We start from the raw sequence: 13,762 nt of genomic DNA, 5'->3' as shown, positions 1-13,762 counted from the left end.
ACAACCAGTTAAAAAAAGAATTTTGCAACATCAGTCCCGTATCAGATGTTCTACAGATAATGCTCCACTGGTAGAGCATTACCGCAAACAGGGCCATTCTGAAAAGGAAATGCGTTGGTGGGTACTTGAAGTAATTAAACCAACAAAAAGACAGACCAATGTTGACCACTTATTAACTATCAAAGAGGGCAAACTAATCTGTCTAACTGATGTTGTAAGTCATGGTTTAAATTCGGCAACTGAATGGCACACTTTAGCCTGCCTAGCCTAATTCCTCAATGATCTTCATCTACATTATCGATGTTCTGCAAGGATTTTAACGAATGTTAATCACATATGTCTGTACCAGTTTAAACACTGTTATACAATTTAGATTTGTATAGGCAGATTATCATGATTTAAGATAAATTGGCATTCTCACTCCATTGTAACAAGAAATGTTCTGACAACTATCTTAATGTGTATACACAATTTTGAAATATGATGAATTACAGGGCGACAATATTTCCACCACCAATATGCTTCTTTATTTAAAATTTTGAGCGATCATCTTTCGATATGTTATTATATCTGCAAATAACGATCTTACAGCCTTCCACTATTAGCTGTGTTTAATTCAATCAATAACAATCTAAATTGTTATATAAATAAAGCTAATCTTGTATAATATGCCACTTAAGCCGACATCACTACTCCCTACAAAGATGGCCGCTGAATACTTAGCCCAAGAAACAATCCCCTATGATATATATAACAACTTTCCCATCTAAAGATGGCACCCAACAAGCAATTCTCGGACTGCTCAGTCCGTTTTTTATTTCGCAGCTAATCTCTTTAAATACCACGAACACTCAAACGCCTAGCTTCGCTCGCTGCGTACAAGACTTGACGTGCTTCGCTTTCCGTTCTAGACGCCAGGTATGTTTAAAGCGCCCTCTGAATATTTCCAAATGGTATGTCAGTAGGGCAGTACGAATTTACAACTGCCTTTTGAATGTTTATATTCTAGATTAAATTGAGAGCGTCTACACCTTTATTGAAATCTGAGACGATTGAATTTTTCTTAAACAAGGTATGTTCAAAACGCCCTTCAAATTCTCTGAAATATACCAACGTTTCACAATAAATTTATTTTAGTTTACCGATTAGTTCACAGATTCACTTGAAACTGCGCACAACGTTACTCACATGAGAAACGATTGATTCCTCGTTCGAAAACTAACGAAAGACTCGCCTACACGGCTCTTTGATTATTCCCATTGGCTAAAGAAATTAATATGCCATGCAAGGTATGTTCTATCTTCATATCATTGACACCAAGGATATTCTCCTTTTAACAATGGTTAATTAAATATACCCGATACAAAGTAATGTTCAGCATGAATATTTCAGCGGTAACTGAACTTTTAGACAACGCTCTCAGTATCTTTGTGACAAATGAAGTAGCATAACCATTGATGTTTACATCTCTTGCCTTAGACTAATGCCACAGTAGCTGATTATTGATCACCATTCAGATACTAAAATAGATTTCAGATATGAACCGTGCTAATTTAGGTGATATTATCCTCCCTACATGTTAGATTGTAAATACCTTAATGACTCGAGACGAGGTTAAAAAGATACAAAAAAATACATAGAACGTACTGAAAAGAGTAACAAGAACAGAAACTCTTTTTATTTCTCTCTCACAAGAATTAGTGTTAAACCAAATATAGGACCTTAATATCATGCCTTATGGTCACTAATTCGATTATTTTGAAACGCGAAATAAACTATGATTGAATAGAAACTTCCGTCAATAAATGAATGGTTAACTAATGCACAATTGTTTAGTATGGATTGACTTAATACAACATTGACTGGTTATTTACATAACTTGATTAATAAATTATCCATTTAACATATCGTATGTACAGAAATGTTACAAAAAATGAAGATTTATAGACATATACTTTTTGGAGGAAGAGTATTGTTGTTAAAGGTGTTAATTTTTTACTTTGATGTTTCACTATTTGTGACTTTTATTTCATTATTGTCTTGTTACCAGGGATCATCATTTTAAATCATTTAGTCCTGAGGATGGTCTTATAAAAGAAACTGTAAAGACCGAAACGTCGACTTCACACTGTTTTCCAATGAACCAACTGTTTATGATTTTGTGAAAAAGTGTTTGACTAATTATCAATGTGAAGACTTGAATGATTCAATTATTTTCTTTCACTTCATGATCAATTGCTGCTATGTAAAGTACCCTTTTGAATTTTGATTATAAAATTGAATTTTTAATACACACCTTTCTTCTGATCATTTTGTTCAGTTTTTCTCTCCTCCGTAACATAGTTAAGACTAATTTGCATTGATATGCTTTCATTTATCTAATGAACATTTTGAGAAATTAAGCTGTTCAAAAAACTATATAAATTACAACGACTAAGACTGTAGGGATATCACTAACCTACCATTGATTAATATCAAAAAGTTTTCTACTTTCATTAAATAAACCCCTTGAAGGCACCTTCTTACCCATTCATCTATACTTGCCCAAGCCCTCAAGGGTACATTGGGTTGTCCATTATACGTACTCTACGCACAGATAACATGACACAATATGTCTTCACAATTTGTTTCTAGAAATAATGAAGTCATGCTATTAATGAACTATGCTAATAACTGAATTTAATATAAATATAATCAAGCTGATATTACGACTAAGTAATTGTGTTGTGTTAGAGACTGGGTTACTGGTTAACTGGGGTAAATAAGTGAAAAAACCACACATAAAGATTCCACACCAGTTTAGAAAAAAAGATCTGACTTTATTAAATAGAACAAGATCAAAATGACAAAAATCCAATTAGGATAACCACAGATATTGATTTTTAAAGTTTTTAAGTGAAATAGCATCAAAAGCACAAGGTGCTATTGGGATATCTGGTCGCACCAGACCAGGAGAAAGCCATAAGTTCAGGTCGAAGGAGATGGAGCACAGGTCCGCTACAGGGACCCAGTTAGGCCCCCTCTTCAAAGGCACCACTGGGTATATGTACTGGACCTCAGACACCACTAAGACAATACACTTCTGGTCCTGTGGATACTCTGCCAGGAAGAAGGACCTCTGTGCTGAAAGACTGACACTCTGCTGGTCTGCTACTTTGATGGACTTCTGCTTTGCTGTGATGACCTGCTGGCCTGCTGCCCTCCTGCCTGGATGAGAAGGACTGGACCTGCATCACTTGACCCCAGAACCCAGACTGACTTGAAGGGCTAGTTGGCTTGACTCCTGATGTGAAGTCTCTCGGGGGCATAACGGACTTGACAGCATTAGGGTGGTCTTCTCCCCAACTTTTTGCCTTCCCGCTCCATTTTTTTCGGATATCGTTTTTGCTGGTATTAATACTCTGCACACTTTACCACAGCTAACCAGCGCTAAAGTGCTTGTACTCTCTTCTCTAAACAAGGTTCATCCCCAATTGTCATATTTCATTTGCATATGAGTCACTAGTAAACTGGTATACTGGTGAAGTTAGATTTCTAACTACAATTCTGAAAATGCCACATTTAGAAAGTTTAGCAAGAACAAAGACAGTCTACAGGCACCATATGGCTAGAGCAACAAAATACCATAAAATTGGATTTTAAATTGTGTTTCCAGAGGCACCATTTTGAATGGTTAACCTTTTCCTAGTTGGACATTACACTTATAGAATGTAATAAGGTTATCCCAATATTATCGTATGGGAGAGATAAGCCATGCAGCAGTAAAAAACTACTTTGAGAGTTTTTCACTACCAGGACACATATAACTTGAAAGTACATGTCCTGCATTTTAAATGCATTGCACCCTGCCCTCTGGGTTGTCAAGGGTCTACCAAACGGGTGACTTATTTGGAAACAAAGGGAAAGTTTGGGCTGGGCAAAAAGTTTATTTTGCCTGGTTGACATGACATTGTAAACTGTGCAGACAGGCTTTGCAATGGCAGGCCTGAGACGTGGTTAAAAGGCTAACTAAGTGGGTGGCTCAATCAGTGCTCAGGCCTACTAGGAGCACTTTAGAGTCCCTAGGTAGATGTATTACCACTCTACTAGGGACTTATATGCGAATTAAATATGCCAATTGGGGGATGAACCAATATTACCATGCTTAAGAGAGAGAGCACAAGCACTTTAGAACTGGTTAGCAGTGGTAAAGTGCAGGAGGCTTAATACCAGCAAAAATTAGATCAGAAAAAATTAAGGAGGAATGCAAAATGTTGGGGGGAAGACCAACTAATGCTGCCAAGCCTAACATGTTGCTATGGTTAAGGTACGACGTGTTAAGGTTAAAGATTACCTTCGAAAAGTCTCCATCTGTTCTCATACTGCAAACCTTCCATGACGTTATTTGTTGGACAATCTAAGGGGCAGATTTATGTTCCCTGGCGCATCCCTGCAAATCAGCATGGATGCGCCAGGGAAGATGCGTCACGCAAGTTTGCCCTTGCGCCACCGCAGATGCGCCGCATTTACAATGCGGTGCATCGTGGCGCAAGGACAAGCAGATATGTGACGTATCTGCTGGCGTAAGGTTGGCGCAGTGCTGAAGTGCGACGCAACTCCAGCACTGTTTCAACCTATCCTATCCCTAACATGGTGCGTCAAGCCTTACGCCTGCTTCAAGCAGGCGCAGGGTTTTGACGCATCAGCGTTGGGAAAGTGACTCAGTGAAACCTTATAGATTTCACTAAGTCACTTTTCAGGGGCGTTCCTGCGACGGAACGCCCCCCCTGAGTAGAAACGCCCACATGAAACCTGACGCAGGTTTGATGTGGCGCAGGGCTTTACACCGTGACGTATCTCCATAGATGCGTCACGATGTAAATGGGGTGCAACATGGCGCAGGGTATACGCCGCCGCTGCGTCACAAAAGTGACGCAACGGCGGCGTAAAAGTGGCGCAAGTCTGATATCTGCCCCTGAATACTTATTCCTTGCGCTCCGCATCTTTCTACTGTGTTTGATTTTAAGCAACTTTTTCCGCTAAGACCTAGATCTGTAGGAGCAGGTTCTCCCACAAGATTGTACAAAAGCATCTGTTAGCATATTGGATGTTATTCTCATCAGTGGATATCTTTTTTGCATAAATGAATATTTATAATTCAGAGAATTTTCTGCTAATATCATGTACATCCAATCTGGAATAAAATAATTGAAGGGCAAGGCCTTCAGCTGTTTCCACCTATATGAAGTACACTTTGGAATAAAACCCCAGGGATTAATTAAAGAAAAAGAGAGATCTGTTGTAGGAATGCTGCATATCTGCATTAATACACACATTTAAATACCATTTCAGCATATTAGTATGCAAACGTTATTAAACAAGTAACATTTTAATGCAATCGGAGTCATATAAATGTAGGGTGTGAAAGTAAGTAAGCAGCATTAACAATCTTTTATGTATCCACATAGGTCACATCACAACACTCATATGCAAGTGATTTGCAAAAGTCTATTTGGCACAAATAAAGATCCACAACAATAATATCAATCAAATGAACATACTCAAGAGATTCACAAGGGCCCGGTTTCAGATTTGTATTGCGAACTGCGTGCTTTTCACTCACGAAAAAGACAATTGACAAGTTCAGTATTCAAAGATAGGACTTGAACATTATTTACTCCACATTGTGGCTGGTGCATGATGATAATTTATTTTGCATTGCCTCTCATTGGCTCATGGGGTTTGAGAGGCCGGACAAACTTGGCTAGCACGCGCGAGCAAACGACGATTGACTGACATGCTTAGCCTGAGACCCACGAAGGACATTTCTTTTCTTTACACTGTTGATGCAGGCCCTCGTCCCGCTGCGTAAAGCGCCACAGAATAGTCTGGCAGAACATTATATACCTTTCTTACCAGGCCTCTGGGCTTTTCAGAGGTCTAGTCTCTGGAGCTGCTACTCTGAATCAGCACAGCTACCACTCGCCTTGCAGAGGGGAGGGAGCAGTGCTAGGATCTGGGCATTTCGTTCATTTTAAGTGACACGGACAATAAAACCCTGTGGGACCCCACCTTCATGAATGGATATGACTACGACAACAGGCAGAGATAGCTTGTAGTGGTGACAAACAACACTCTAAGGTATGGGATTGGGTACTCACAAACTTTCGCTCGAGGGCCAAAATTACGGTGTGGTTTGTGGCTGGGGGCCGCACCAGTGGGGGTGGGGTTGGTTGGGGGCGGGGCTAGAGAAAAAAATCAAACTCTTTCCTAAACAAATCAAAGTGGTACTGTAACCTTGTAATGACTATGAGTGACACTTGCTTGCAAGCAAAATCAAGCAAAATGAAACCTATAAATAGCAGAGGAATACATACGATTTCGTTTAGTCCTGTTTAGCATCACAAATGGGCCTTTGCAGACTATTAAAACAGCAACAAATAGCGTTGGATCTTGTGGAAAGGTGGCCGCCATACTGGCAGAAGTGCGTAGTCCTGCACTTGTAAGTGTGCACCCACGCCAGCCCAGAACCAGGCGCTCAACGCCCATTAGGCTGAAAGGGCCTCAGCACTCCCCCTCGCCGTGTGTGTAGTAGCCCGGGCTGAGACAGCTTCCTGGGCACACACACAGCCACACCCGACCGAGTACCTCACAGGTCTTTAAATGATGTTAATGAGGCTTTGTTGTTTTTCACCTCTTCTTAGCGCTCCTGCAGCTCCACTCTCACTATCGCTGGAATTGTCTGGCCCTCATAGAGCAGAGTCTCTTGGAGTCCGCGCTGCTGCAACCCAGGCGGTGTTTGCTGACACTCAGGTACGATGTCTGCAAGGTCCGCGGCCGCTAAGAAAGGCTTGCCGGGCCGCTGGCCAGTACTATGAGTAGCCGTTCTCTAAGGGGTAGATTTTCAAACATTTTGCGCTGGGTCAGCGTCCCAATAGTGATGCTAACCAGCACAATTTTGTTTTTATGAATTTACTTTCCAGCGTAAAACTTTTTTTGCGTTGGAAAATACCCTACAAGTAATACAAAGCAGCACCAAGCACTGCTATGTGTTTCTTGGCGCCAAAGGAGAGTTACATGGGTGATACATGGGTGTTCCCATGCAACCACCCAAGCCTTTTGACGCAAAACCCTATCGAAAAACAAATGTAGACAGTGTTTAGCACAAAAAATTAACGCCATCTGAAAGCAGGCATTAAAATGAGAAATGTTTTCATTTCTACTTTCTTTTCCTACTTTGCATACGTGTTGCCCTGTGCAGCACACATACAAAGTGGGAAAAGTGTTTGAACTTGTCTAGACATAGTATTTTTTACAGGAAGGTTACCCTTTCTGTAAAAAACCTATGCTAGACTCAGGCACGCACCTTAGCGCTATGGCGCTAAGGTGTGTGCCTGGCGCACAGCAATTGAAATCAGCGCCGGAGCTGGGGTGGGTAGGAGAGAGCCAAATCCCTGGAGATATGGAGCTCTCCTGCTCCCTCACTGTCACACAATGCAGCACAGAATGTTTGGTGAGCTTCGTGGCTTCTTTGAAAATCTGCCCCATAAGTTCCCTCTGCCCACTGGTAATGTCTGTCACTGAGACTGGATGAATTCCCTAGGGACTGACGAAGTAGGCAGCACTCATTCATTGTACTTTGTCCTAAACGTTGCACGAGCAGAGGTTTTACACAATATCCCATTAACATCTTCTACACTTGACCACAAAACCAATAGGCCTTACTTTAATACTGTAATGCATGCAAACACAGGTCTGCACAAATCTGAGGAGACTGTTTGTGTCAGGTCAGTGTGTAACCTGCCACATGGTACCACAAGCACTTTACAAAGTGCAGACATGGAGTGGGAGGGGTCAGGACGAGGCAGGTTGCACAGAGACAAGTCACAATTTGTCTTTATGCATTTGCGCATGCCTGTATTTGTGTATATAAGAAAATTATAATTATATCAGGTGGCTTTGACAGTGTTTGCTTAGTTTTGTAAGGAGAAGGGTAAAGTGCAAAGGTTATGCTTAAACATAGATTTGCAATAGGACTCAAAATACAATAATGAACCCCCAACAGACAGAAACTGATCTGGAGTTGAATGTGTGCATAGTTTTTCAACCCAGGCTGGTCAGTTACTAGAGTAAAAGAAACAATATAGATTTGCATATGGTTGATCTCTGTCTGTAGTAGCACATCGAGCAACAAAAAAGATGGACTCAAATCTGGAGCAGAGTAACTACCAGCTGCAGATATTGATTTAAGTATTCAACTCATCACTTTTTGTGAGAGTTTACAACTGTTGCCACTGCCGCAGTCCTTACCTTACTACCAGTTGTGCCAGTTGTAGTGACAGGTGATGTCATTGCTGTGGCTTTTTCTGGTGTGCCAGCTAGTGGTCCTTGCTTTGGTTACTATCTTGGTCAATGGTGTTGTCCCTGCTGTGCAGACAGATGTTGCTGTAGTTGTTCCTGTCATGGTGTCTGATGTTTTTACTGCTATGTCCCTGCTGTGGATAATTCAGTTCCAGGAGTTGTGGTGTTGCTGCTGTCATAGCACCTGATGGTGTTGCTGTGGTGACTGTTGTGCTAGTAGGTGTTATTGCGCTCTGTGGACCCTCTTATGGTGAAACCTCTTGTCACAAATATAGTCCTTGCCATGGTGGCAGATTTTGTCTTTGCTGTGGCCACTTCTATTACGCCTGTTGTGGTGGTAGCTTTGGTCACCCTCCTGTAATCCGTTTGAGAGTCACAGCTGTGGTGCAAGATGCCATTACTGCTGTGGAGCCTGCTGTGCACGCAGTCTTGCAGATGTTGTTAATATTAGGATGGTGGTTGTGATTACAGCTGCTCTTGCAGCTATGGTAGACGCTATTGGTGCTACTATTGTTGAGCTTTGGCTATGTATCAGGTTCAATCTCTAGTTCCTGCTTTGGTTACAGCTGTGACCAGTGTTTTAGATTCTGCTGTTGCTGCAGCTGTGGTTTCTTCTTTGGTCCCTTTTTTAGGTCGAGCTTAGTGGCAGCACACATGCGCTGCTTGCTCTGCGAGACTGCTGTAGTACAGTATGGGAGAGAAGCCAGCGCCCACTCACCGTCCATATTTTTCTTTGGCTTACGGCATTGTCTTTCGTAAATGCTGCCTTCGGATTTGTTAATAGGCTTGTTATTGTTCATTTGTAACCTCTCATGTGGCACCTTTAATTCAATTGTTACATGGGACCTGTAATTTAGTCTGTAAGCACTATTTACTTTATTGAGTTTCTCTTACTACGGGCCGGACATGCGCTGCTTCAGCTGAAACCGCTTGTGTGTTTTTAAAAGAGTACAGGCGTCCGCTTTCAATCACTTTAACCCGGCATTATCTCGTGTGCTCCCCCCCCCCCAGTAAAATGGATTTCGAAATTATTAGCAAATTAAGTCATGTGAATTCCAGGTAGCATATAATTGTGTGCTGAAGCTGACAACAGCACATCTGTGCTAAATGTCATCTGCACTCAAGCCACCTGATAGGGTTGTTTTCAAAAGCCTGTTTTATTAACAACAACAACACCACCACCACTAATACCACCACCACCAATACCATACCACCAATACCACACCACCAATACCACCACCGCCACCAATACCATCAGCACCAATTTCACCAATGCCACCACAACCATCACCAATACCACCACCACCAATACCACCACCAATACCACCACCACCTATACCACCACTACCACCACCACCAATACCACCACCACCAATACCCCCACCACCAATACCAATACCACCACCTCAGCGCCTCTCCCTTACTAGTAGTAGCAGGGGCACTGTATGAGTCTGGAGCTGCAGCCGAGACCATGCCTGCCTTAAAGCACAGCCCGCCCTGCACCAGGAGGTGAAGCCAGGGCCCTACTAGAGCTGAAGTGTTTTGTATTAGGCCAAAGATAGCAATGAAATTGTGCAATGCCACACTGCACACTCAAATCAAGGAGAGGGCAGGAAACAACCCCCCCTCTGCCTCTTCCTCCTGAGCGGCGACAGTGTAATCACAGAGCGAAAGGTGTTGGAGCACTTTGTTAGTGTTTATAGCTCGGATTATATGTAACTCTTACTTCACACTTTGTGTCTGTGTAATTTACAACACTTACACATCTTCTTCACTGCACTATTTATCACTACTTTGAAGACGTTGCAGGCTGGTCTCCTTCTCTGATATTTACAATCTAACAAGCGGTCGAAAAGGCTCCTTATCGCAATTCAATAGGTCTGGCATTTGTGATGGTTTAAGCTGTTAGTATTTTAAATGACAATGCCTTTTATTTATGTTTTAAAGCCCAAAACAGAAATAAAAGGCATTATCATTTACAATGCCAATAGCTCAAACTCGCGTGAATGTGATTCCTATAGCATTGCAAATGCTTGTTTGTTTGCAGCTGTGGTTGTTGCAGTGGTGGCAATAGTTGTTATTGCAGGTGGTGGAGCAGGCATTTTAAATATACATTTGGTTTATGGTATAAATTTTATTACTCATCGGAAGGAAAGTTACTGCTCGGTACTGGGCCCAGGGCCAAAAGACGTTGGATGTGAGAAGAAAATTAATCAGGAGCTGCAAGTCAAATCAATCTATGCATCATAGTTCAACTAGTTCAAAAATGCGATTTGGTGTGAGTTTTCAAAGTTTTATTAAAATCTCAAATCTTTTAATCTTTATTAGTGTTCTCAATAAATCTCATCGATAATACTCAGAGCCAATAATGCAATCATAGACAATTAGTGTTCAGCAAAATAGAATTCAGTGTTTCATAAAGGAAAAGTCTCTATTCTAAGATTGAGCAGTATGAGAAAAGTGTCTGATAGAACCCATAAAGAGCTCTAAATCAAGCAGTGGAAGCATAACGTTTTTAGCATAAAATCTCAGTCAAAGCAGAACTTTCCATAAAGAGAAATTAGAAAAAACTCAGTAGAGTCTTAGAGCAGCATAAATTCCTGGAGTGAAAAAATGGGTCTCTCAGAGTAAATCTGAGAAGCATCAGCAAAGGGTTCCGCAGAGAAGTAAGGAAATCTCAAAAGAGGAATCTGAGTCTACTCTAGGAACACATTTATACCAAAAATTTGTATCTATAGTTGAAGCAGGTTGTTGCGGTTTTCAGTTGCTTCATCAAATCAGTACGGTATCATCACGGGGAACAGGAAAGCTTCCATCATCTAAGTGGTGCAGTACAGGGTGCCTACAGACATTAAGGGGTCGATTATGATGTCGAGCGGATCGCCATCACCCGCATGGTGGTGGCGATCCGCCGGACATCATCACCCGCCCGCCTCCCATTTCCCTCGCCATATTATGATGGCGGGGGGTACCGCGGCAGACGGGAAGACTGTCTGCCTCTTTTCCGCCAGGTCTACGAGTCGACCTGGTGGAAAAGGGTTGAAAATGGTGGCGGTGTCTGCTAGACACCACCATCCATATTACAATAGGAGCGAGAAGCAGCCTAACACCACCACGGAAAGGCATGCGGATTTCGCAGTTGGGGGCACGTTGCGGGCCCCCAGGATGTTGGGGGGGTCACATGGTGGGATGGGCACGGACAAAGTGGCAGGCACCGTACGGTGCCTGTCACCTTGTGCATGCCAATGCATGACGTGCATTCCCAGCATTGTGGCGGCCGGTGCTGTGAGCATCGCCCACCACAATGTTGGGAATAAAGGATGCCACCACCACGGTCGCGGTCGCATCCTAACTGCCGGTGCGGGACCGCCACACCATTAGCGGCTGGTCCCAGCACTGCTAGGTTGTCCGCCATCCTAACAGGCCCCTAAGTGTTAAAATGAAACATTTCATGAACATTGAACATGTTGAGGTTAGGTTTTCACTGTTCATTATTACTATAAGACAAAACAGTTCAGGATTAGGTCTCTACATCACAGAGATGTAACTACGAAATTTTCACACATTCTAACTTGCAAAGTTTACTCATGAAGAAAGATTTTACGGAAATTCAGCTGCACAATTTAATACATTAATGTATTCTATGAAAATAAATGTAGAGGAAGGTCGAAATCTAATGTTCTCATGTTCTAATGTACTTCATGTTCAGTTTAGTATTTTTGTATCATAAAAGTCCAGCATCTTTCAATACTGACATTCCTGACTTTAGGTCAGAGAAATGGAAAAAATGCATTCAGATTTCTAACTTAATTTTTTGCGGTTATGAAAGCCTAGTGCTCTCACGTGCCTCTTAAATGTGACTTTTCATTTTGAGGCCTCCATGTTATATCTATATTTCAAGTGCACACATTTTTATTTATTACTAAGAACTCTCTAGCAACCTCCCCCACTGGAAGGTTTTCAACCATCACAAAACATTCACAGATCAACTCACAACTCACTCTTGTCTACAGTTGAGTATTTTCTTTTTAGATGTTCCCTCTGTTTTATTTTGTTGTATACTTTGTTAATGTGGTCACTTAGATCTAAATCTATCTTTATCTGTTTGTTTCCTTCTCTATTCTTTTTCTTTTGCAATATGATTTTGCTAGCCTTATACACTCATAGTGAAGCAAGGAAACAGACAACTATAATTAAAACAGTTAGTAGTATGGCTTTGATGATTCCTACTCCTGCTCTTGCAGTCCAAGTGCCTATTGCAAAAACTCTTTTTGTGAAGCTTTTAACTATACTAGTGGTTTCTAATGATTCCAGGTCACGTTTATTGTCTGAAATGTTCCTTGCCTATTCTTTGATTTTCTTACACTCATCAGGTATGTATGTACAAAATGTTCCGACTTTAAAATGTTACTGACTCCGTCTCTTTCTGCAAGCACAATGTCTAAAGCATATCTATTTTGTAAAACCATTGATCGAACTGTCACTAATACTGTCTTTGTAACGAGCCAAGCTCCAGATGTACTTGTTGCAAGCTTGCCCACTGCTCTTGACAGCTTTATTATTATGCCCACAGCTGTAATAATAGCACAAACAATATCTCCTACCAATTGTGTTCCCTCATTTATACTTCTAGTAGGTCTGTTTGCAGGTGTCATTGATAAAGCACTTAAACTATGCATGTGATACATCTTAGGAAACAATAAGCCTAAATAGCAAATACCCTCCCAGGCAGCTGGTCATTTTTGAAATTTGCATGCTGTCCTCAAATGAAATAAACTCCAGGTATTGCTGGATCGACACCCTGTAAAATCTGCCATGTTCCTCCTGATAACTCAAATGTATGCTCACAGTGAAATTTCCCTAATGTCCCTATATATCTCTTTCTATTTTGAAATTTTCTCTTAAAAACACATACTGTCCCTTTTTGTCTTTTGTTCAGACTTAACTTTCGGTGAGTCATTTTCTTTCTGAAGTCATTGTCTTCCTTTCTCCAAGCATCCTTTAAAACATCTTAATTCAGATTTTTACTATGTGCAATGTGTGCCCTTTTTTTTTAGCATCATGATAAATGTCTTCTCTGACAGACTCCTTAAGCAAGTTAAATTATTTTCATAAGCCTTAGGGATCACCATGTTAGTGGTTAAGTGCATGGATTCTGGCAGTTTGTCAGTTGCACTAAAGAAGTTAAACATCTGTGCCAGGACGGGGGCCAACTGTGCACCAAAGGCCTTGTAAAATTCAGCACCATAGGGATCTGAGCCAGGCCTGGGTGGAGTTAACAGAGTTCCGCTACGCGGAACCCTGCAAAGTGACAAAAAACTCTGTGAAGTTCTGCAAGTGGCAGAGAGCACTGAGATCTTTCTGCTGATTGAGTAGAAGTTCTATTGTTGGCGAACCGGAGTGGGGAAAAAACTTAGCTGCA

Source organism: Triturus cristatus, chromosome 6, assembly GCF_964204655.1.
Source record: "Triturus cristatus chromosome 6, aTriCri1.1, whole genome shotgun sequence".
Classification (NCBI taxonomy): Eukaryota; Metazoa; Chordata; class Amphibia; order Caudata; family Salamandridae; genus Triturus; species Triturus cristatus.
This window is presented reverse-complemented; position numbering follows the sequence as displayed.